This window comes from Cervus canadensis, chromosome 15, assembly GCF_019320065.1.
Source record: "Cervus canadensis isolate Bull #8, Minnesota chromosome 15, ASM1932006v1, whole genome shotgun sequence".
In the NCBI taxonomy this organism is placed as follows: Eukaryota; Metazoa; Chordata; class Mammalia; order Artiodactyla; family Cervidae; genus Cervus; species Cervus canadensis.
In genome coordinates this window covers 52,265,421-52,289,990 of record NC_057400.1, presented here as the reverse complement: position 1 = coordinate 52,289,990, position 24,570 = coordinate 52,265,421, and the positions used below count along the sequence as shown (strand labels likewise).

General features: G+C 40.0%; 1 protein-coding gene across 6 annotated transcripts in view; it reads right to left on the bottom strand.

Moving 5' to 3' along the window:
* Positions 1–24,570, bottom strand: part of RAPGEF4 (Rap guanine nucleotide exchange factor 4) — a 315,877-nt gene that overhangs the window by 194,494 nt on the left and 96,813 nt on the right. Inside the window, exon 1 of one of the 6 annotated variants that reach the window (XM_043487635.1) lies at positions 3,518–4,269. The exons of 4 other annotated variants lie outside the window; for them this stretch is intronic. The gene's annotated coding sequence lies outside the window, so the exon portion shown is untranslated. Of the gene's footprint in view, positions 1–3,275; positions 3,296–3,517; positions 4,270–24,570 lie in introns of those variants that run through there. One more of the 6 variants, XM_043487636.1, reaches the window with a different exon arrangement.

Below are 24,570 nucleotides of genomic sequence, written 5' to 3'. Positions count from 1 at the left end.
ACACGATTTCTACAGTAGGATGAGTTGGGTAGACTTTTGAAAAGTAGCCCAAAGATGTTTACAGTAGTGTTCTGATGAAGGATTTGAAAAGGAACTTTTGGACTACAACCTATTTGCTGGGGTTTGGCATAGTCTTGATTCCTGCTTGAATTTCCTGAAAAATCACAATAAGTTATTTCAGGAAAAACAGTTGCCAAACTTTCTGACAAGTCACAATGAATGGTTAAATTCTGAAAGGTCAACCAGCCATCTTTTGGCTCCCATCTCCTCTTTAAAACCAAGCTATTTTGAGAATTTCCATTCCTCATGCTCTTTTTCTTCCCAACCCTGACACTATTTGTATCCCCTCAGTGGCATTTTTTTTTTTTTTTGACTCAGGAAAACTTAAATAAGTTCCAAGATTGCAGAAGAGCCTTATTATTTGATGATTGTGGGTCTTGTCTGGGAAAAACTCCAAACATAGATTTGCCATTTTAAGCAATTCCTTTGAATTCTCACTCTATTGTCAGCAATAGTTCGGTATTATTGGTTTATTATTGATTTTTTTCCTTCCATTTACATAAGTTAACTAGGCACTCCAATTTTCTCTTCTCTCTTATGTTTTCTTAGTTTTTAAGTCCTTGAATGACTATATTGTTTTAGCTTTTTGAGTTTTGGAGAACACACACACGATACCTTGCCATTATCACAAACCCATAATCTTTTCCCCTTCAGCACCATGACTATTTCTTCTTTATAATCTTCCTTCTTTCTCTTTACCCTACTTTAATATAATCAGCTGCCACATTCTGTCAATTTTCCCTTTAAAGTATATTTCAGGTTCATCTTTTTCTCTGACTTCCCACTGGCACTATCCTGTCACAGGTCATCGAAGGTTCTTTTACACTCTCCCAGCCAGCTTTCCTGCACCCTCCTCCCCTCTCCACACCCATCCCCATGCCCCACCACACACTCAGTCCATATGGTTCATTATCCTGCTTAAAATATCCTGTGAGGGCAGGAAAGCACCTCCTATGCATTTAGGCACACCTCTTAATTCTCGCAGTCCTGCATGATAAATGTGACTTTCCTCATGTCATAAATGAGGAAGCTGACTTGCCCAAAGGTTAAGCAGCTTGTCCCAAATCACCCAACTTGTAAGTGTTCCAGTCACTGGCCCTTAAATTTGAAGAGGGAAGAGTTGTCTGTGTTGTAACAGAAAAATAAAGCATTAACAGAATGGAGATTTGATATTTACTCTCTTTAAAGTCAAGGAGTTAGACATACGTACAATTATTACCACATCAAGGGCAATGACTGTCAAGAGATGGGGTTTACACCAGACAAGTAGAAATCAGAGAGCCTGCTCTCAAAGAATTTATAATCTAATTGGTCAGAGTATGCATCTAGTACATGCTAGATATACAGCACATGCTAAATAAATACTTGCTCAAGCCAGGACCAAGGAATGGAAGGAATTTGTTAGTCTCTTTCTGGCTTGTCATAGGATGCTTCTTAATATAAAGGGCTCTGACACTTCCTCCTAACCCAGTCCCAAAGAATATCAGAACAATACACTGTTGGGAAAAAAAAAAAAAGACGTGGAGATTACTGGGCTGCCTTCCAGCCACAGACCTATTTATTTTTCCCTAACAACAAGATAACTATTGCTGGATATTATTATGGGATTTTTCCATATGTCATTTAGTTAGGACAGTGACTACCCATTGCAGCCTTTTAAAGTGCTCTGGTCTTCTGCCAGCTTACCTCACTGTACAATTTTATCTTTGGTTTTTATTTTTATGATTATTCAAACTTCCCATTGCCTCACCAATCCCTCATTTGACCACTGCGGCTGTGGACTACACACCTCGACAAAGACCCCTTGGAAAGGGTTTTTTTCACTTGCGGTGGGCTCCTTTGAAACAAGTTCTTGCTACGTTCAACATTTTGGCAAACAAGGACAAGTTCAAGGAAATTGGAGGCCGAACTCGACAGAGCACTGGGTGCAGCTGCTGGCCCAGCTGTGCAGTGATTCTCAACTGGTCCATTACCTCCAAACTCAACTATTCAGCACAGCCTTCCCTAGTCCAGCTCTCCTGTTGGTCTAATATATTTGGCAACAGCCATTATTTCAGAAATGAATGCTCGTGTGTATTTATAGCAAATCGCGTGCCTGCTCTATCAACAATTAAAGAGATTAGGATTCAGCAGACATATTCCTCTAATTAGGACAAGATGGAAGATACAGCATACGGAATGCTGCAGTTTGGTCAAGGTTTATCCTTTCCTAACAAGACTGCCATGCTGTCTCTCGTCACCCAAACAGCCCCTCACTCCTATGGCCACCTCACTCCCTGCAAGACATGCACTGTGTCTGTCCCACAGAATTTTCAGGCAGGGGATTCTGTTTGCAACTGACATGTCCAGTTTCCCCTTCCTCCCTCTTTCAAACCACACCGGAGGCTTGAATGGACTGTTTCTAGGCTTGTTTTGAAAATAACGTGGACAGCACCATGTGGCCGCTAAGTTCACTCAGTTACACCCTTTCCTTGGAGCTTTGGTGGATGCTATAAGCTCACACTTATGTGGTCTCTCCTCTGAACAAAAGCCCGAACTCAGTGTCTGGGCCATAAATTCCATCTTGCCTCACTCTTGCCCATGCATTATTTAAGCAATCTTCTCGGTGAAGCCGGCATGAGAATTTCCCTCTGAGTAACAATCAGTGAGCGCCTTCCGCGCTGTTCTAACGGGAAATGTAGGCTATCTGAGAGAGTTCCACCCATTCACAGTCTTGATAATGAAATATGATAATCTAATTTGGTAAAAATAAACTGTGAAATCAGAGATTTGAGGCAAAAACTTTAAAGATGCAATTCAGACGAGCAATCAATGCTTATTCAGTTTCTGTACTATCTCAGCTTTCTCCCTGTGCAGATGCTTAAGTGATGCTAAATTAAATAATTGACAAATTTTTAAAACTGCTGGAAATTACCATCTGTACTTAATTTTGGAATATAAAAAGGTCCATAGAAAACACCCTTTATGATTATTTTGTCTAATAACAGATATGAAACAATACAAACATCCCAGTCATAAAAATATAATGCGTTTCGAGCAGTCTGGTTTACATATTCAAACAGTTTTTCAAAACAAAAGACCACAGGAGGAGTGAAAAGCTGGGTTACCAATCTGTTTTTTCAAATGAATGGCAAAAGAACTGAGTTTCAGTTTAAAATCTATCCCTCTAGCCCTCACCTCCCCACAAAACCAAAACCAAAACCCCCAAAACTCACCCATAGGCTTCCTATAGACAGTAAAGATCACATCACTTTTTCACATTTCTCTTCTGGATAAACCCTGGGCTAAACTGTTCTCTGTTAAGAACTTTATTAGGTTGGTATTCCATTTATACAAAATGAAGTCTAGGACTGTAAATAAACATGCTTGAGGCTTCCATGAAAACAGAGAAAGAGAAACAAGCTCCCTGCGTGGGAACACACTGGCAAATACGTGGATAAAACAAGCTGAAACTTACACCAGACTCTCCTCCCAGGTCCAGCTCGGCAGGAGCCCCTAAAGGTACATTCTAGATTTTTTTAATCCATGTTCTGCTCTTCTCACTGAGGGGACTACTCAGGCACATGGTCAAGTTGCAATCAGCTTCTCCCTCAGTGATGTATGAGAGCTGGGCTGACTTATCTCGTCTTTCTGCAGCATATTAGCACTAATGTTCCTGCGTCTGCATCCTACCTCTCTTTAGCCGTAGCCCGGGCTTTATCATTGGTAATCTAAATTAAAGAGCCAGTGAACAGAAAAGGGTTGTTGTCCCCCACCCCTCCCTGTTTTCCATGAAACAAATGCCAGGCAGTCATTCCCGGACAAGGATTCCACTGTTTATTCTATGGAGCCTCCTCTTCAGTATCCCATTGAGACTGGAAGACAATTGCAAAAGGAGAGGACCAGCGAGACTGTCTTAGTTCAGAGGTTTACTTATGACTTATTCTCTAAAACAGAGCAGATGGCCTCAGGAATTACTAGAGAAAGCTGTCATTTGCCGGTTTTCCAATCTAGAATACAGAATTGACACTATTTACAACAGAGTAACTTGATCCTCCACTTACTGCCCGGGGTGCAGCACACCTTTCAGTGACTTTTTTTTCCCCTGAGAAATCTCTTCCTTTCCCCACTGATGTTTATTTTATACATGCTTCCATGTTCAACTTACTGTGGAATATGAGTGCTATGATTTAGCAAGTTGAACACAAGAAGCATAAAGTCCTATTAAAAAATGGAAGGGAAAAAAATCAAACAAATTATTAACCTTGTTATAACTTTCTATCCACAAACTAGCTGAAGCAGGAGCAAAATGCTCTATTTAATTCAGGAGTTGTCAGTTCCTGTTAGATACATTTAAAATTTTCTCCAGTTCCACAAATGTTTGGGAAGAGGAAACATATCAATAAATTTTCATAAGAAACTTTTTGATCTCTTGAAAAAAATAAAAAAGAAAGTTTTTGATCTCTTGAAAATGTTGCCATCTCAGCAGCACCTCAATGCTTTTAACTCAGGTTTCCAAGAATTACTGGAATACTACTAGCTTTGTTTTCACATTTGAAACAACAAAACTTCTTTAACAGCTGTTATGCAGCAGCATTTGTGGGTAACTATAGTAAGTTTCATCTTTATTTTTGTGTATTTTGTTAAAACATTGTTTTAATAATTTTAAACATGTATACTGCATTTTTAATTTTGCTTTTGAAAATTAATAAACTATGACACAGACATATAATATAGACTTGCCACTTTTCATAGATTTAGAATATTAAATTCTCTAGCTCCTTGATATTTGCATTGCTTCGATTTTTCATTATTAAAACTATGTCTCCTATCAGAAATGCAAAATACTCACATTTCGGGCCCTTGTGTCCCCTCCAACCCCATCAAAAAAAAATTTAATCTCAAACTTTCTGCTTCCCAGCTCTTCTCAGAATTGCAGTCAAGACAGCACACTCAGTAGGGTTCCTTGAAGACTATCCAGAGTATCAGTTCTAGATTGTATCTCTGGGTTAAAATTTTCACATTTATATCAATTTCTACCCTCTAGAACTTGTTTATACTGAACTGCTCCACAAACATCCAGGGTAATTATTTAAAATTTTAGATTTGGGCTTGTCACTCAGTTGTTTAAAACTCTGCACAGCTTCCCGTTATTCTTAGGATGAAAGCCAAAATCTTTATCACGGCCTTCAAGGACTCAGTTTTATTTCAGTCGGAAGATAAGCCCACCTTCCCAGAACTGACTGGCTGGGATTCAGAACCATCAATCAATCAAGTATTGAACCCCTGCTCTTTACTGGCCAGTCAGCTCTGAACATGGTATCCGAGCACCAGTATGGGATGCTGAGAGAATTCCAAAAGCAAACATATAGGCCTTTTCTTTTAGTTTGAAAGTAACATACATGAATAAGATCTCATTAGTTCACATGTCAGCTTATAAACTATGACAAAATCAATATGAAGCAAGTCAGACTCAAAAATGCAAAGTGAAGATAAAATCAAGAGTAAAAAGAATTAGATGAAATTAAACGTTAGATGAATGTTAACTGAAACTGACTTAGGCTAGAGGAGAAAAGGGGAAACAATTAAGAAGAAACTCCCAAATAAGTATTGCTCAAGCTTGGTATTCTTACGCTTCCAAGGTCTGTGGCTCACATGAGCTAAATTAGACTTACATTTTTTAAAATCAACTACTCCATGACCGTGCTTATGAGATTCTTCCTAGTTATTCCTAGATTTTCATTCCATTACTGTTGATATTGCTGCTGCTGCTGCTAAGTCACTTCAGTCGTGTCTGACTCTGTGCAACCCCATAGACGGCAGCCCACCAGGCTCCCCCGTCCCTGGGATTCTCCAGGCAAGAATATTGAAGTGGGTTGCCATTTCCTTCTCCAATGCATGAAAGTGAAATCGGCCAGTTGTGTCCAACTCTTAGCGACCCCATGGACTACAGCCTACCAGGCTCCTCTGTCCATGGGATTTTCGAGGCAAGAGTACTGGAGTGGGGTGCCATTGCCTTCTCCAACTGTTGATATTACTCTCCTTCAAAAGTTCTCTTTATTTTAGTCACAAAAACAACTATCTTATAAACTTCACTTTCTAAGTAAGATGGCCAAGGAGCCCAACACAGAACCTTGAAAATATGGGCTTTTTCATAACCTGAAGATCTACTTTGCAGTTAACCAAGAGCAACATGATCCTTTCATGCAACTTGTATGTAAGTTCATACATAAAATAATGTAAAGTCCCAAAGACATATGAAGCATCCACTAACAAAACCTTGACATAGTCCAATGTGTTAGGAATTGACACCACAAGGCCCCATGAATCACACAATATGTCTATGCTTCTCGCCACTGTTCAAATAAATTATACTATTAAAACCTCCCCTTGGAAGAAATTCTAAGACTCTGAAACCAAACTACTGTGTTCAACTCACAGCTCTTGCCATTTACCAGCTGTATGATCTTAGGTAAGATACTTAAACTTATTGTAGCATGGGTGTGCTAAATTCATCTGCAAAGTGGGATAATGAGAGTTCTGCTTCTGGTCATGAGTGTAACACCTTCTCAGTTTATAACAATTATAAACTCCAAATAAAATATTAAAAACAACAACTACCTGAAGGCACTGGAGAGTGACCACGAGCAGGCAGAAACTCATGGGAAGTTGACACTTGGAAGAATGGTTCTCCATAAACTACCCATTTTTTAAAAACTGCTTTACAACTAAGGGCAGGCCCAACTGGTCAGTTCTGCAGGGTGGCTATATCTCAGGTAGGAACTTGCCATCTTACTGGTTGGGGAATCAGAGGATAGAGTTCAGAGAGAAGACAGAAGCTGACAAAATGAAGGAGGAAATACAGAAAGAAAAGGAAGCTCCAAATTCAATATATAAAATCTGATAACATTTACAGCTGATGCCAAAACTATACATATGTGGAACAGATTTCAAGCAGCCCAACTAAGGTGAAAACAACTAATCAGATTCTGCTGCTGTCTGTCATGGGGAAGACATACTTGAAATTTGGAATTCAAGCTCCATTAAGTTAATTACTTGTTAAAATAAAAAAGTTAATACTCTTGATGGGCATATAGCCAAATTCAGAAGCTCTATAACATTCCACTCACAATGTCCACAATACATTCCAAAATTACTAGTTATGCAAAGAATCAGAAAAATGTAACCCATCCTCAAAAGAAATGGTAATTCATACAGACCAACTCTGAGATGATGAAGATATTGGAATCAGCAAACAGAGTTTAAATCTGTTATTATAACTGTGCTAAAGAATATTTTTAAATTCACAGCAGAGAAGAGTACAAAAAAAAGAACCAATTTGGAAACTTGATAACTAAAGGATACAATATCTGAAAAAAGTTTCACTGGATAGACCTAACAAACAGAGGAAAGTAATAAGTATCACTGAACCTAAAGACAGAAAAATATAGATTATCCAATCTGAAGAGAAAAAAAACTTTAAAAATGAACAAAACCTCACATTCTAACTGAAATTCCAGAGAAATTGGCAAGGAAAGAATGGGCAAGAAAAAAAATGTTGAAGAAATAATCCAATTTTGCCAAGATTCGGTTTAAAAAACAACGTAAGTTTGCAAATTCAAAAATTCTTGTAATCTGCAAATAGAATAAATTAAAAACAAAACACAGTAAAAAATCATGCCAAGGGACATCATATTCAAACTGCTAAAATCCAAAGATAAAGAGAAATCTTGAAAGCAACCTGGGGAAAATGGCATGAACAGGAGAAAACAATACTAATTTTTCATCACAAGTAATGGAGGCTAGCAGATAATGTAGTGAAACCTTTAAAGCACCAACAGGAAAAAAACAACTGTCAAGCTAGAGTTCTATATTGGGCAAAAAATTCTTAGACAATGAAGGCTTCCATTGTTTTCAGATAACACAATTGTTTCTAGCCGTGTCTGATTGTTTGTGACCCTTTGTAGCCCATCAGGCTCCTCTGTCCATGGGATTTCCCAGGCAAGAATACTGGAGTGGGTTGCCATTTCCTCCTCAGGGGATCTTCCAGAACCAGGGTTCTTCCTGACCCAGGGATCGAACCCGTCTCCTGCATCTCCTGCAGTGCAGGCAGATTCTTCACCTGCTGAGCCACCAGGGAAGCCCTCATAGAAAAACTGTAAGAAATCTAAAATTGGTCAATAGTACCTATCTCATATAGTTGTTATAAAAATCAAATGAATTTAAATTTTAAACTCAGAACTATGCCTGACACCTAGTAAGCACTATATATGCATTAAAAATTAAAAAAATACATCTAAATATAAAATCTGGGGGTGTTATATATTAGCTTATTGACAACAAGTACAGATTTATTTGTCAGAACAGCTAAAAGAGAGGCTACTTTAAGGAATAAGATTATCTTTGGTCAGTGGCCCAGGTTATGAAAACGTTAGTCACTCAGTCCTGTCCGACTTTTTGCGACCTCATGGACTGTGGCCCACCAGGCTCCTCGTCCATAGAATTCTCCAGGCGAGAATACTGGAGTGAGTTGCCATTTCCTTCTCCAAGGTTATGAAAGGGTTCAGGGCAAATAACACTTGGGAGGCCTAGAGAATGGTCAGTTCTGGCATTCCTAAAATAGGAAGATGAAGTTTGTTATGGAGGTCAAACTGTTTGTTACAGTTTGTTACAGAGAGTCACAGTTTGTTACTGTTCACAGAGTTACAATTTTATATGTGATTTATTATGTGTATAAAATTATATAAACTAATCCAGTTGTGTCTAAGGAGCAAATAACTTGCTGTGACCTATGTAAGTACTCTCCTGGCAGAATATCTATGAAAGACATGAAGTGAAAAAAAGGCAGCTTGTATAATAGTATATTTACACTATAACTTAATTTTCAATGCAAAAAAGATATGCAAATATGATAACTGCATTGCAATGTACATAGAAAAATTTCTGGAAATACCCAAATAAAAGTGTTAATTAGTAGTAGAGAGCCCTAGACAGTGGGAGGACTTTAATTTTTTACTTAATATCTTTGGCATAGTTTGAATTTTTTAAAATATTGATATTTTTACTTTGTAATTAACAAAATAAATCCCTTACAGAGTCAAAAAATACATCAACACTTAAAAGTCACAATGCTTAGAGTATTTGTTTCCTAAGTCAAGTAAGATGAAAAGGACCCTTCCTTTGTGTTCTTTAAACAAAGCTAGTTTTATTTTAGACATCCAGAGCATATTCTAGAGGTTTTTGCCCCTAAAATCCCTCCCAGCATCCCACTTGGTGGGGATGAATTAAAAACCCCGGTCAGGTCAAAGTTTCAGTCTGTCTTCACGTGTAGGTTCATTAGAACAGAGAGCATGAAGATCCTGGTGCCCCTAAAAGCCCACTTCACCCTGATTCACACTTTCTGACTTCTGAACCAGTCCAGGAACTGCTTTCCCCTACTCCTATCCCTGAATGCGTGGAGATAACGGAGACAAATCCAGATCAGAGACAACCCATCACCTCAAGAGGCACAGAATTTTAAGTAGAATGACCTTAGAAAATGTTTAATTCATCCACAGACAACCAACCACTCTCCAGATAAGGAAACAGAAGTCTACAGATATAACTTGCCCAAGATCTCAGGGTTACTAAGTGAATACAGCAGGTCTCTTGAGCCCCAGGGTAGCATCTTTTTTATGATGATGGAGAAAGGGTCTAAAAGGTCCTATTGGTGCTGGACCAGGGGCTGTGCCTTCATAAACAGAGTATATACTAGGATGTAGGTTTGACCAGGAGCGGAAGAGAGTCATCTTCCTGCCTTTATCACAGACCTTCAAACTGGACTGCAAACCCCCAAAAGTGACTCTGTTATTCATTTACTCTCATTACTAGTGTTCCATAAGATGCATATACACTTTCTCTACAAATAATCCATTAGTACAGAAAAGGGAAGGTTTCCTATTTGAGATGTGCTTTCTGGCCACATCATTCAGAGATGCTTTTAGTATATAACTAACACTAATGAAGGTCTCTTGTTAGAATGTTTTCCACATTTTGGTCAGGCAATAGGAAACCTGGAAAAATTTAAATTAAAGCAATGTGTACTACTACGATCTATCATATTGGTTTTTTTTTTTTTTTCTCTATAGTGGGAGCTATAAATCAGTTTCTAAAGTTTAAGAGGTAAACCAATGATTAGGTTCTGGAATTACTTAGAATCAATAAATCTGAGACTGATTTAATCACATTGCCTTGCAAACCTGTCCAGAACCATAAAAGGAAAACTCCCAAAGAACAGTCATGAGAGCACTCATGGCTTTTACATACATAGAAATCCGTATGTACAATCTAAAATAATGGATAGGCTATAAGAAATCTTTTTTACTATTTATCAAGACAAGTTCTCTAAAACCTCTCCTAGAGGTGGTTATTTATTAACATTGATTTCTGGCTATAATAATCACAGAATAATAAAACTGTTGCCTGGATTAAACATCACATTTTTCCACTAAGAGCAGACAAGCTTTCCAACAAATTATTGTAAGTTCCTCAAATACATTAGAAATATGATTCCTTTATGTATACCCTCATATCTGCAGGAATACATCTTGGGATTAAGGAGATGAACACCTATGTGCATTGTAAGAAGCTAAATGAGGATACATAAGTAGCAGCCCCTGGCTAGACATGAATGCTACCCACATTTATTATATTGCCACCTGCCCCCCTCCCAGACACTTCATCACTAATGATTTTCCAACACAAAAGCTTTTAAAAACTTTGATCTTTTGTGAAAATTCAGTAGGATAATAAAAACCTTCTAGCTGAACAGACAGACCAGGGCAGAAAGATCATCTCCTTAGCATTTGCCACAGAAAGTGTCATCTGCCCTGACTCCACCCTGGTGTTTCATTAAAGTGGTGTCGTTCAAAATATGCAAATGACAGTAATAATTTGAACAAACAAATGAATTAGGTGAGCCTCTATAGGCAATTTACTTGGGGTAATTAAGAATGCTAAGTCAAACAAATTATTATTTTAAATGGCAAGTAAGCTTTAATTAAACTTGATTTCTATACTAAAATGAAACTACTAACCCAACAGAAGGCATCCTGTGTGAATTAAAAGGCAAAGTGCCAAGAAGGGAAAAAAAACTAATGTACACTCTGCTTTTTGATTCACCAGATTAGGACGATGTATTCTCATTGGAACGAGCTCACAGAGAAGTATTTCTGTGCATGAATTTAGTATTGATATAATGCATTTGGGGTGCCTCAAGCACTAATGTATTTTAAATGGTAAGGATGCTAAGCAAAATTAGAACCAACCCAAACCTAAGGTAATTTCTCTCCAACTAGCATCTCAAATTTTTTCTACCATTAAGAAAGGGAAACCAGCAGACTGTAGCCCACAGGGATTAAGAGTCCTCCCTAGGGGTTCGGGGAACATGGCGACCCAAAGCAGAGCCTCCACAGCCCTGCTAGCCACCAACCAAACATACATGTGTATGATGGAGCAATCCAATGGGCCCCAATCAATAAACATGAAAAGAAAGCTGCCCAGAGAGGGAGGAAAATCTCCAGAACTATCCTGAGATGGACAAGACTAAAACATGATCCTATTAAAGTAGACTATACTTGTGGATTTGCTCCTACAGAACAATATAATAATTACAGACTTATGAAAGCTTCAAGTCTTCTCTGAGACTAGACATAAGTACGTCACTTCTCTAATGCTTTGTCCCAGGACCTGTAATGGGACTCTGATTAGACCCCAGCCACCAGCACTGGCAAGCAGAAAAGCCCTCACAGAACCACCTGTTTCCTTCTCCACATGAAGCACCTCTCCTGGTTTAGCCTCCCGGGTCTTCACTCTTCCAGCCCAGTGTTCCTCAGGAACACACAAGCTGAGTCCCGTCCTCTGCGCTCCTGGCTTTCTGGTCAGGCCGGGTGACCCAGGGCAATCGTCAAGGAAGAAGCTACGAGTAGGAGCAGGTGGTGGCAGGACACAGCAGGGAGGAGCCTGGAGAAGTCATTCTAAGTCACTACCTCTGGCACCTGGATCCAGTCACCTGCCACACAAGACCATTTTCACACGGTCTCCCTAAATAGTCTGCCCTCAGGGGGACCCTGGGTATGCTATTATAATACTCATGACCATGGGAAGCAGTTGGTGTCAAGCCTGTGTTCCAAGGAGCAGAGAGAACTCCAGACTACTTCATTTTCTCTTCTGGACTTGTGCCTTCTCTCTGGAGAGGCAGCCATGGACTGACCTGAGGCCTCTCCTCCTATCTGATCCCACCCCTGGCCAAAATGGGATTCATTCATCCAATAACCACCAGGCACTGTCAACATGGCTTCCCTGGTGGCTCAGATGGTAAAGCGTCTGCCTGCAATGCGGGAGACCCGGGTTCGATCCCTGGGTCAGGAAGATCCCCTGGAGAAGGATATGGCAACCCACTCCAGTATGCTTGCCTGGAAAATTCCATGGACAGAGGAGCCTGGTAGGCTACAGTCCATGGGGTCGCAAAGAGTGGGACATGACTGAGCGACTTCACTTTCTTTCTTTCACTGTCAACGTGTCGGGCCCTACACTGTACTCAGAGCATAGAGCAAGACATCGTTGCTGTTCTCAAACTGCCCACATTCCACAGACAGGCAAGACACACAAATAAGAATTACAAAATAGTGTGCTGGAAAGAGGATGGGATGCTTGCATCTGAGGAGCAAGACAGTCAGGGGAGGGAACAGAGGGAACCGCCTGTGACTGAGGGTCAGTCCCATTGGAACGTGTCCACCCTCCAACCCACCAGAAGGGGAGCAGTGCATGGCATGAAAGAGCTTTGTCTCTCGAGTTAGAGCAGAAATTCCAAGAGTGCTGAGGGCTTGGTGTGTTTTCAGGGCTCAAGAAATGTTTGCTGAATAAATGAATGATCTAAGAATCTGGACCCGCCCCTGGGACATTTGGGGACAGAATCTTGGCTAGTGAGGCTCTCAGAGGGCATCTGATAATCCACCCCTCTAGAATTTATAGATAAAAGACTTATTTTAAAATATCTGCACAGAGGAAGTATTCTGGGCCCATACAATGTTTACAGGTGGAATGGATAGATATGATGTGGTAGATTCAGTCAATGAAATATTATTTGGCAATAAAAAAGAACTATTGACACATACTACACCCTGGATGAATTTTAAAAGCTTAACTCTCAGGGAAAGTGACCAGATACAGAGGTCACATGGTATATGGTACCACTGATAAGAAATATACAGCAAAGGCAATTTCAGAGAGACTGAAAGTAGACCAGTGGCACCTGGGGCTGGGGGTAGAATGAGATTAACTATAACTAGGTATGCAGGTTCTTACCAGAAGGATAAAACTGTTCTAAAACTGGACTATGGTGACAGTTGTACCACCCTGGACACAGACTAACTGAATTGTGTACTTGAAATGGGTGGATATTATGATATATAAAATATACCTCAAGTTGTTTAAAAGTTTTCTAAGAGGAATCATAAGTTGTACATTTATACTCACGCTGGCATGAAGGGGGCTGCTACATGTTTGCAAAAACAAAAAAGCCCAGATTTGAAAGAACCCCCACCCCATCTGCTCATTCCCACCCTCAAGGCCTTCCATCCCCCTTCCTAAAAAGTCTGCTTGTAGACACAAAGCAGATTAGTGGTTCCAGGACTGGAGGGAGTGGGGATGGGAAGTGACTGCTTAATGGGGACGGTTTCCTTATGAGGTGTTGAATCAGTTCTGGAACTAGATAGTGGTGATGGTTGCAAAATATTATAAATGTACTTAATGCCACTGAATCACACCCTTCAAATGGTTAAAGTGGTAAATTTCATGTTATGTGTATTTTACCACAATCTTTTAAAATCTACTTTTTTTTTTAAAGGCCATGTTTGAGGAACATTTTCACATTTCCCTCTCATCTGCCAAACACACTCCCCAGCAGCCACAGAGGGGCCAGCTGCTGTCCCCAGCTGCCTCATGTCAGGATGTCTTAGTCCAGGTGACAATATAGCTCTCAGCAATTTGTTTGCTGCATGCTTTCCTCATTTTTTCCCCCTGGTTGGCAAACATCAGACATTAATTAAAAAAAAAAACAAACCTGGGCTTGGTTTGTATTTTAATCCTGCCCACTTGAAACTGGCTGGCATCATTCAAAACAACATACAAAGGGACGTTCCCAGAGCTGTCAGACCATCTCATTAAGTGTTGCTACCAAAGCTTCCTGACTCCCTGAAAGTGTAGGAGGCAGTGACTCCTCCTGGCATGAATTTAACCATGATGTATTATGAAATACCTGCTGCTCAGTCAAAAATTCTGCAGGTCCGCAAGGATCTAGGGCTGCCTGTTTCCACAGAACCCAAAAGCCAGCCTCTCCTGGAATCACTTCTATGTGGTTCCTATGGCAAATGTCCTAGGTCACTGGGATTAATGATAATTCCTGGATTACTTCTTTCACCAATATCATTGGCCTCAGTATTTCTATCAGACAATCTGAAGGGTGTGTTAAAACATTCTTTCCTTTTTCCCCTACGGGACAATGGTTGCTAAAGAATTTAGTCAGTTGCCCAAGGATGCCCACTGATTTAGAGCTAGAACCCGGGTCTGAACATGCTCAGGATTTATGTATTTGATTGCTGTACTTAGGAAGTAAGAATGTTCAGCTGTAAAATATTTTCTACCTCAAAGATGACATTAAACTGATACTCTCATTTTAGAATTGCTTAAAATATGCCTGGTATTGAATGAACTAGGGAAAAAAAAAAAAAAAACCTTTCAGGTTTCCAGTTGTGAAACAGTATTTGGAGAGCAAGTACTAAATGCCAAATGTCTAAAAGACCTCCTCAGAAGAAATCCTTACTGCCAGCCAAAAATCACAGGAACACACTGTGGCTGAATGTTTAAATCGTGTTTTTTAGACACTGGATAATTTTCTGACCATTAAAGATAATCACAGCCAAACCCGACAATAAAAGTAATTGAATCTCATGCTTGAGAAGCACACAGCTGATTCACGGTGAGGAGGAGGAGACGAAAGAAGCTCATGAGAGGAGGTCAGAAACCCAGGAGTAATTTTCCCTCCCAAGTTGAGCAGAGCCTGCCCACACAGTACACAAACCGGCGATGGAAGCCTGTCCTCACTGCCTGAGTGCCCTTCCCAGCTAGGACACACACTCCCAGGTGGCGCCAGAAAACCATCTACAGGTGTAAGAGATTTAACCCGGCCTCTGCTCCAGGTCAGGTCATTAAGATGAGGTTTCCAGGAGAGGACAGAGAGAGGCCACCTCCACTCAGGCCTCGGGAGACTGCCTGCTCCGAGGCTCCCAGGGGCCCTGGGCATACACAGGGCGCCCGACTTTCCCGGCAGTGCACAATGACCAACCATAAGATACAGCCTAACTTGAGGAGTGTGCATGAATGTTTTTGCCTTACATTTATACCAACTGCATTATATCTTAAAGACACCACACTGACCCTGACTGAAAAGGATTTACAAGCTAATGGCAAAAATACCAGCAGCCATCCGAGATAAGCTAACCAACCAGTTGGTGCCAGAGCAAGGTCTATTTCTGCAAACATTTCATGTGTACCTATTTTGAGATCAAGCTGGTGGTCACAGAGAAGGTCTCAATGTTTTGGCCAGAAAAGAGATCCTCCTGTGGGAGCCTTGGGTAACTTTCTGAGCATCAGTATTCTCATCTATAAAATGGGTATTCGGGGCCACAATCTCAAACACATGAAATGCCTGCAATGGAATCATGCTAAGTGGGCTAAATAGAGACAAAATATGACCTCCTGTCCTTGAGAGTTGAGTCTACATTTTTACTTAGTTCAAAAGAGTGACATGACTCCTGTCTTATTCTTTTCCCTTACTCCTCTTATCTAATTATATTTTACATCCTATATTCCACGGTCATGCCTCTCATACCTGTCACCTTTTTCTAGTCTACAGTCACCCTAGTCAGGCCTTATCCTGGCATGTGAGACCACTGTCATAAATTCCCAATTCACAGACCACCTCCAGCCTCCCCCCTCAACCTATCCTGCACTTTTCAGTCAGATCCTTCTCACTCATAATCACTGTGTTGACATCAAAACTCTAAAGACTCATCAGTGTCCAAGGAATCAAGTCCAGATTCCAGACTCTGGCTTAGATTCTTGCCCACGTTCCTACCCACAAATTCTCTGCTCCACCCAAAATAACCCCGATGCCTTTAACCTAACCACCTCTGCAACTTTAGCCCTATATTGCCGTGACCTGGGTGCAGACTATTCTACAAAACAGTCACCACAGTATCTCCATCCCATTTACTCTTCCCATACTGTGACTCTAACATGTCAAAGGCTGAGTCTACATTCCCTCCCCTTGAATCTGGCTGCACTTGGAACTATGACCAAAGCGGCAACAGATGACTTAACAAGGTAGGTCATCAAACTGAAAGCACTTCTGCCTGGCTCTCTTGGGACACCAGCTTTTGTTACCCAGCCTTCATGCTAAGAGGGAGCCAAGCAGACACGTGGAAAGGCCATGTGTAGGTGCTCTGGTCATAAGCGCCAGCTCATCCCAGCTGACAAACCAGCATCAGCTCATAGACATGCAGCCTTCAGTTGATTCCAGCCCCCAACCATCCTCTGAACTGCCCCGGATGATCCTACATGGAGCAGAAACAACTGTTCTCTCCCATCCCCCTGTCCAGCTACCCACTATGCTTGATCCAAGTTGCAGATTCATGAGCAAAAGAAAAGAGTATAATTGTTTTAAGTGACTATGTTGGGGTGGTTTGTTATGTAGCAATAGGTAACCAGAATAGACTAAAATGCCCTCCCCTTCTTTTTGGCTTTCTCAAATCCTACCTGGCTTTCAAAAGCCCAGTACAGATCTTACCTTGTTCAAGATCTTAAGCTCACCCCAAATGATCTCTGTCTCTCTCTTGCTTGAAGCTTGAACAGTAGTCAATAAAGACTTACCATAATGGACCATAATCTCCTTGAAAGAGAAGGCCATGCCTATGTTTATTGAGAACACTTTCCTATCACTTGTGAGAATACCTTACACATAATAGGAGGTCTCTCTCTCTCTCTATATATATATATATATATACACACATATATATATACACACACATATATATACACATATATATTTATACACATATATTTAACACACATATATACACACACACACACACACATATATATATATATATATATATATATATACACACACACATATATATATATGTATAAATGGATAATTAATTTTCTGGTCTCCAGAGTAAAATGCACATAGTAGGTACTTACATGATATCATGACACGTTTAATATTAAAAAATAGGAAAAAAGACAATAAAAATTATCTTTAAATGGAGGATCAGGTAGCAGCAGGAAATTCAAACTTTTCAAGACTTTAAACTGCTTTTCTACTGATTAAAGTAGATGCTTTTTAAATTAACAGTTTAAGTTCAGGAGTGGGTATGTGCATGTGTTTTCAGCCAAGCTGGTGTAGATTTGTATGTAGATTCATATGTCTCTTTGGGAACTGTTCCTTTGTTAACAATTAAACTGTATATGGGAGTTTGAGAAGTGGCAGTAATATCCGTGTTCTATGGTCATGTAATTACTCAAGCGTAATTAGAACACGGGAGGGTTTAGAGATAGGCAGAATGCTTCCTGTCAAATATGATCTGTATCAGGACTTCTTAAATTGGAGATCATGTACCCTCCATGGTTGTCACTGGATGGGCTTCATGAAATTCATGACTAAAATTACATACAAAATTTTGTGTATATTTGTATTCTAAGGCAAGCAATGGGGGAATACCAAAGCAGGTTTGGCTCTGCCACTGCCTAGCATGGTGGCTTTGGGGAACCCTTATAAGCTCCTAGGACCTGCTTCTGGATCTACTCTACTATAAAGACAGGGGGATGCACTAAAGCCATCAAGACATCTCAAGGCAGTTTCTTTGAGAAAGGCCCTGAAGTGGAAGGAGAGGGCTACCTCACTTGGTGTTTTTCCATTGTATTTTCTTTCCTATAAAAGAACAATAATATTTTGATTAAAATATGTATCTGCGTTTACAACTGTTTATTTAATAAACTTTAAGTGCCTATGATGTGACAATCGCTGGTTATGAATTTCCCACTCAGTCTTTGAGACTTGGAAATTACTGAATAGACCACTCCAACACTGCACAGAATTCTAGAAGATAAAGTGGACAATAAAAATAGCAAAAACTAACAGCACAGAAGACCCAAAAAGCAAAGGATTCATCATTAAATGGGTAGAACAGGGATCGTGCAAAAGATCAAGTAGACACAGGGTACTACGTACGAACCAGGCTGATTAGGCTAATCTGTACTACAAGGTGAGGGTCCACTTGCTCCTCTGCATTCCAGAATTGCATGCTCAGTTAAGAGAACAGCTTTCCTCCCTAGAGGAAACTCTTTAAAGATACAGAAGTAGATACTATCCTTCCCAGAACCTCTGAACCAGCTCTCATAGGAATAGAGAATCAGAAATAAAAAGCAAGCAAATACAGATGCTTAATGGAACGGAAGACATATAATGAGTAATTTGAACCCAAGGATAATCTGAACATAATTCTTCTCATGCTCAATGATTTCAATAGGGGAAGTATGATTTTACAAAAGCTTTGAGTTACAGATAAAACAAAACCCAAAAAAGGTAAGTTTTCAACACTTAAGAGGATGAAAATATGACATTGACTATTTCATCATTTCTTGGTCCATCCACTGTCTCCCTTAATGTTAGTATTTTTAAACTTTTAAATATATACATGTGTGTATATATATATGACTTAATATGTCATATTTTCTGGATGTCATTTGAACGATGATGTGACTCTACTAATTATTCAATAATATTCTATGAATGAGTAAATAAAGTTTCCTACTAAAGCCCAAAATGTCAGTAAACCAAGGATGTGACTTTATAAGGAAGCTGAACCATTTTTCTAACTTATCACAAATAATATCCACAGTATATTTCTTTCATTAAAAGTAAAAGTATAAGTGGAGATTCTCAGTTTGTTGCTGCTAGGTTGAGGGTAGGGTGTGGAGTTCTACACGAGGAAGGGAATTTTCTCTGCTTGGTATATGGGGATCAGGGTAGGGGTTAGGAGACAGTCTTGTTTATTGCCCACATTTGAAAGCTGCGGTTAATTTGTGCTTAAGAAAAAATAAGTGCAGTAAAGAACAACATAAGATACAAGTAAATTGGGTTTGGTTTTCTCCAATATGTGCATGTTTCATGCAATTCTTTCCCCTGATTCTCCCCCATAACTGGGTGTTTCATAAATATGCCATACCTTTCTAGACTTGAGATAAATTTGTACAAGTGTGAACAAAGCGCCTGGGGCAGAGAAAGTATTTGGGGTGTCCCATATCTACAAATTATATTTTTAAATGTATATATAAAGTCTTCTGGAATCACCTCCAGAATGAAGGTGACCCTATGATAAAATTAAAAAAGGTATATCTATGCAGTAAAAACTAAATATGGTAGTCATCACCAGCATGTTCAGAAAAACCTTAAGTTTAAGATACTCACTTTATACTATGCATTAGATTCCTTAGACAAAGCTGCCTCAGGATTCTTCCTTTTGGTCATAAATTAAATAACCAAAAGCTGATATATAATGGTATATTACTTCATTTTCTCTAAGTCAATAATTTTAGAATGAAAACACATTGCAGGCAAAACAAAGGTGGAAAACATTCTAATTTCCCAGAGGTTGGATTATTTGATCATCTTGGTATGATGGACCAACCAGGACTTTGAGATCCCTACAAAGTGGGCTGAGGTTGAAATAAGGAAGACATTTCTGAGGTGGATGGTCCTTCACATCATGATTTGTACAGACATAAACATATCTCATCTCTCAGGAAAACAGAAGGAAGACCTTCCAATGATATGTATGTAGGAAATAACAGGAAGGGCTAAAATAAAAACATATCTTATACAAAGTATCTCTTGATTTTTCACCTCAGGGTCTTATAAGCAGCATGACCAGCACAGTAGCTACTTGATTATTTGTTGAATTTAACTTGATGTTATAGATTCCAGTTTCTTCATAAATATCAATGAGAATGAAACACTACACCATATTTAGGCCACTGCTGAGTAAATATAAGTATTTTTCTTACATATATTGCATTCAACAGGGTTGAAATTGGGGGGTGGGTGTTGGGTTGGTTTATTTGTTTATTGGTTTGTCTGTCTGTCTGGTTGGTTTGTTGCTGACATTATTTGATCACAGGACAGTAAGAGAGAAATAGTACAACCCAAATCATGAGGTATGAAGTCAGATAAGGCTAGCTTAAATCCTACCTTCTTCACTTTACCAGCCATTCAAGCTTGGGCAAGTTCCTTAATCTCTCCAAGTCTCAGATTTCTTACTTACAAAATGGATTAATAATCCCTACTGGCCAGGGTTATTAGGAGGATTAAATGAGACAATAATATATATAATACCTACTTAGCATAATGACAAACTCATAGTAAACATTAGGCATATAGCTAATCTTAGGTTTATTATTACCTCATTAAGTCAGAGTTAGGATTAGACAAAATAATACATCGAGGCACTTACAATGGTTCTTGACATATAATTAATGCTAATGCTCAAGTTCTAGAAGGACACAGTTTACTACACATGAGCCATCTTCCTTACATAACCCATGGAGTTCTCTCACATGACAGTTCTCCTGGCCACGTGGTTTTTTGTGCCATGGGAGCTCATGCATAGGTCTATACACCTGGTGAGTCTCTCACTCAGCGTTAACTCTAAAAATGCTTTCCAGTTGTCAGAAATCACAAAAAATAGAAAAAAGCATCAGCATCTTTGGGTCTGCAATGAGAACGCTAGGAAACGTGACTGCTTTGATGTGACACTTGTGGATGTTGAAGGCACTACCATCAAAGACACTCCCATGTAGCCATGAGCTATTTTCAGCCCTCCGTGCATTTCCTGGTTCTACCTGGATGAGACATGTGCACACAAAAGCAATTTGTCATACATGCCACTCAACTAATTATGGCCTGAGTGACCTCCTGTCACGTCCTCAAGCTCTTTGCATGACTCATCATTCAGATGGGAAGCAGGAAGCCCTCCCCTGGGGGTTGGGCGGGGGGAGGAAGTCAGAGGATGCCACACCTCAGGACAATACCCTTCCTACCAAAGCAGTGTTGTTATTCTCAACTACCCGGCAACACCCAAACAGAGCATGTTTAATCACCCCATCAGAAAGGAAGACCGGGGCTGCGAGTTTACTCTGGTCTCACATTTGAGACATCATGTGACAGTTCAGTTCAGTTCAGCTCAGTTCAGTTGCTCAGTCGTGTCCGACTCTTTGTGACCCCATGAATCGCAGCACGCCAGGCCTCTCTGTCCATCACCAACTCCCGGAGTCTACTCAAACTCATGCCCATCGAGTCGGTGATGCCATCCAGCCATTTCATCCTCTGTCGTCCCCTTCTCCTCCAGCCCCCAATCCCTCCCAGCATCAGGGTCTTTTCCAATGAGTCAACTCTTCACATGAGGTGGCCAAAGTATTGGAGTTTCAGCTTCAACATCAGTCCTTCCAATGAACACCCAGGACTGATCTCCTTTAGGATGGACTGGTTGGATCTCCTTGCAGTCCAAGCGACTCTCAAGAGTCTTCTCCAACACCACACTTCAAAAGCATCAATTTTTTGGCACTCAGCTTTCCTCACAGTCCAACTCTCACATCCATACATGACCACTGGAAAAACCATAACCTTGACCAGACGGACCTTTGTTGGCAAAGTAATGTCTCTGCTTTTTAATATGCTCTCTAGGTTGGTCATAACTTTCCTTCCAAGGAGTAAACGTCTTTTAATTTCATGGCTGCAGTCACCATCCGCAGTGATTTTGGAGCCCCCCAAAATAAAGTCTGACACTGTTTCAACTGTCTCCCCATCTATTTGCCATGAAGTGATGGGACCAGATGCCATGATCTTAGTTTTCTGAATGTTAAGCTTTAAGCCAATTTTTCCACTCTCCTCTTTCACTTACATCAAGAGGCTTTTTAGTTCTTCTTCACTCTCTGCCATAAGGGTGGTATCATCTGTATATCTGAGGTTATTGATATTTCTCCTGGCAATCTTGATTCCAGCTTGTGCTTCCTCCAGCCCAGCATTTCTCATGATGTACTCTGCATATAAGTTAAATAAGCAGGGTGACAATAGACAGCCTTGACGTACTCCTTTTCCTATTTGAAACCAGTCTGTTGGTCCATGTCCAGTTCTAACTGTTGCTTCCTGAACTGCATACAGGTTTCTCAAGAGGCAGGTCAGGTGGTCAGGTATTCCCATCTCTTTCAGAATTTTCCACAGTTTATTGTGATCCACACAGTTGAAGGCTTTGGCGTAGTCAATAAAGCAGAAATAGATGTTTTTCTGGAACTCTCTTGCTTTTTCGATGATCCAGCGGATTTGACAATTTGATCTCTGGTTCCTCTGCCTTTTCTAAAACCAGCTTGAACATCTGGACGTTCTCGGTTCACGTATTGCTGAAGCCTGGCTTGGAGAATTTTGAGCATTACTTTACTAGCGTGTGAGATGAGTGCAATTGTGCGGTAGTTTGAGCATTCTTTGGGATTGCCTTTCTTAGGGACTGGAATGAAAATTGACCTTTTCCAGTCCTTTGGCCACTGCTGTGACAAAGAGCTATTAATGCAACCAAGGGCCCATTCCACTGACCCCTTGTCCAGGTGATGTCTGGTGGTTTCAAAACACCAAACCTCCAACCTCAAAGCACAGAGACTCATCCCCTTTCAGCTTATTTTGGCATATCTCTTGGAAGTGACAGTTACTGCCGGTGCAGAACTCAGTGTAGATAGGCAGAAGTGGGTATATCTTGCACCTATTTATGCAGACATACATGTCCAAACATGAGCAGTTTTGGGCACCTGAAGAAAGCTACTAGGAAAAGTTTTGTTGCCAAGATTGTTTGCTATTTATCAATTTGCATTTTTCAAATAAGTCAAGTCTACACCCAGTTGTGACATCTTTAATTGCACAGAGAGTATATTTCCATAATATAAGTCAGGAGTTACCCCACATTTCACTTGTGTTCAGAAGGTCTGGAATGGCCAGAAAGATCACCCTCATTCAAGGTCAGAGAAAGCTGGAAGAAGGATGCTCAATCTCATTCTCTTTCCAGCTGTAGACCCAACCCACACTCCCATCTGAAAATGGAAACCTTAGAACAATGAAAACCTCACTAGCCTTAGCTCTTTCATGACCCCAATCTTCCACTGCCACTGATACTTTGACTTCAGAAGAAGAAATGGATAATGGCTAAGAGATATTATTACAGAATTGTGTGGCTTTTTAAAAAGCAATTTATCAATGTTTAATTTCTCATGAACACTGAGAATGTACTCTAATGATTTATGCTCATAAAACATAGTTAAATCAAATTATATATCTAAAGTTAATGAAATTCTTTCATTCAGTGTTTACCTATGCACTAGACACTCAGACTCTCTTAACAATACAAGCTATGTTTTATCTTATTAATAGGTGAGAAAACTGGGGTGCAAACTTCTGGCTCAATATCACACAGCCAGGGAGTGATAAAACCTCATTTGACCCAAGTCTGTCTGACACCCAGGCCATGTGCTTTCCACCTGAAAAACTGTCCCCTCTATTCATTTATGAACTTGCATATTAGGATAGAATGTGATTGCAGCTTGAGGAACAATGTAGAAATGATATTCTATAAATCACTCTTTTTTTGGCTGCGCTGTGCAGCATGCAGGATCTCTGTTCCTCAACCAGGGATCTAACCTGCACCTCCTGTGGTGGAAGCATGGAGTCTTAACTGCTGGAGCACCAGGGAAGGCCCCATACACCCTGTCTTAGGTGCTCCTTCCTCTGAGGTTTCTGAAGCTGCCTCTGCTGTCTTCCACACTTGGTTTGATCCTGTTTTTCTAGAATGACTAATGGGCAATGCACTGAGCACCTGTGAATGATCAGATCCTGGAACAAAAGTGGAATTACTTCAACCCTTTATCCAAGATTTTTAACTCCAACTCTACAATTCCACAAAAAGCATCAGATCTTTAAAGAGAACGAGAGACCTTGTACCAAATGCTGATTGTTGATCAGGCCAAGAAAAACAGCAGGTGATATAATTTTAAAATGCATTCTTCCCTGTAGTTTCCCCCAAATAGATAAGGATGAATTATTGCTGGGAATTGTACTTTGCAGCCAACAGATCCAGCAATCAACTAACTTGAGATTAGCTTCCTAAAGAAGTGTCTCCCCAGAAGCAAAAGGATAAAAACATTAACTGTGTAAATTAAAACAACTGCCAGAAGAAGTGGTAGACAACAAAATGCCTGAAAGTTTTGCTTTATAGTAATATGTCTTTAGGGATGTGTAACTGGGGCATGGTTCAAGAGGGAGATTAGAGGAAAAAATCAGTGAAATAAATGTCTTGAGGAAGAAAATCATAAAGCAAGTCAGCAAGTGTTTTCCCA